This window comes from Carlito syrichta, unplaced genomic scaffold, assembly GCF_000164805.1.
Source record: "Carlito syrichta isolate Samal-C Ts95f unplaced genomic scaffold, Tarsius_syrichta-2.0.1 Scaffold262542, whole genome shotgun sequence".
NCBI lineage: Eukaryota > Metazoa > Chordata > Mammalia > Primates > Tarsiidae > Carlito > Carlito syrichta.
The window spans coordinates 136,602-138,460 of record NW_007206638.1 but is presented as its reverse complement, the minus strand read 5'-3'; the positions used below and the strand labels follow the sequence as shown (position 1 = coordinate 138,460).

At 37.7% G+C, this 1,859-nt stretch overlaps 1 pseudogene across 1 annotated transcript; it reads right to left on the bottom strand.

The window, feature by feature from the left end:
• Positions 1–456: 456 nt before the first annotated feature.
• LOC103254017 lies at positions 457–1,300 on the bottom strand (annotated as a pseudogene). The gene has a single exon (XR_503927.2). The product of XR_503927.2 is annotated as a histone H2A.Z pseudogene (transcript).
• Between the last annotated feature and the right edge of the window lie 559 nt (positions 1,301–1,859).

Here is a 1,859-nt window from a genome sequence, read left to right as displayed (position 1 = left end):
CCCGAACTCTGCTAATGCTATGTTGTACTCCAATTCTTCCTTTTTTTCATGTAGTGAAATAGTCCATGTATATTATTTTTTTTTAGATTTTATTTTTCAGAGCAAAATGTTAAGGTCTTAAATTTTTGAACAAAGTTGAAAAAAATTTTAAATGCCTCAGTTGCATTCCTTCAAACGCAAAGATCAATGATCAAACACATTAAACTGTCCTAAAGTTATCAGTTTAAAAATTTTAATTTGATGAATCTTGATTTTGTTGTGAAAGCTTTGAATATTTTTTATTTTTAATGGAAAGGAAGTAGAATATAGGAATTAGAGCTGCACTAATGTGGTAGCTGCTAACCCCATATGTCTATATGAATTTTAATGTATCTCTTGCAAGTCAATAAAACTAAAAGCAGTGCCTCAGTTGCAGTAGTGACTTTTCTTTTTTGGGCAGGGCGGGGGTGAGGTGGGTGGGAAATGACCTTTATTGAGCTTATCCACCAGAGTAGAAATAATGTCTGTACAAAACCAAATGTTTGTTACTATAACTTCTGCATCACAATTAAAATCTAAACAGTTTTTTAAAAACGGTCAACTCAGTCAAAACCCACTACTTCGGAATCAATAGCTTCTTTGAAGTCACAGTAACACATAAATATGGTTAAGACTCGAATGGAGAAATTTGGTTGGTTGGAAAGCTAATTAAACTTCCAACTTGCTCAAACAGAATTACAAAAAGGCAAAATTGTGTTTTTCACAGAGATACAGTCCACTGGAATCACCAACACTGGACAGCTGTTAAGAGTATTTAGAGTCCTGAGAATATAAGGAATCCAGGCATCCTCTAGACAGTCTTCTGTTGTCCTTTCTTCCCAGTCAGAGATTTGTGGATGTGTGGAATGACACCACCAGCAGCAATTGTAGCCTTGATGAGAGAATCCAATTCCTCATCTCCACGGATGGCAAGTTGCAATTGAGGAAGGGTAACACGCTTTACCTTTGAGTCCTTTGATGCATTTCCTGCCAGTTCAAGTACCTCTGCAGTGAGGTACTCCAGGGTGGCTGCGCTGTACACGGCGGAGGTGACGCCCACACGTCCATGACTGGTCGTCCTGGATTTCAGGTGTTGATGGATGCTGCCCACTGGGAACTGCAGGCCGGCTCTCTGCGAGCGGGAAACCCCCTTTGTCTTGGCCTTTCTGGAGTCCCTCCCACCTTGCCGCCAGCCATTTCGAATTCTGTTGAAGCTCAAACAAGCAAGGCAGAGAAAGGGCTAATCAGACACACAACGAGATCCCACCACCTACTCCTCCACCGCACCACGACTCAAACTGCCAGTAGTGACATTTCATATGCTTGTAGCCACATATTACTGGTGACTACTATACTGGACAGTACAGATATAGAATATTACCATTATTGCATGGCGTATTATAGAACAACACGGTTATATCCTAGAATTTAGAGGCTGGTTGCTTTAGACATATCTTAGCTTTGCTGGTTGTGTGAACTTGGGCAGGTTACTGAAACTCTTAGTGCCTCAGTTTCCTCATCTGAAAAATCAGGTGCATTACAGAATAACATTATAAAGTGGTTGTGAAAATTTAATGAGTTAGTAAATATAAAACATTTATAAATGTGCCTGAAACATAGGCACAAATAAATATTATCAATAATAGTAATTATTACTATAGTTAATATTACATAATTAATATATCATCTATATTAGCTGCTCCATTAATTTTAATTTCCATGTGTTTGTGTATTTTCCAAGGATCCTTTTGTTATTGATTTCTACTTTTATTCCATTATGGTCAAAGAGATACTTGATGTAATTTCTACTTTTTAAAAATTTTTCAGACTTGTTTTGTGGC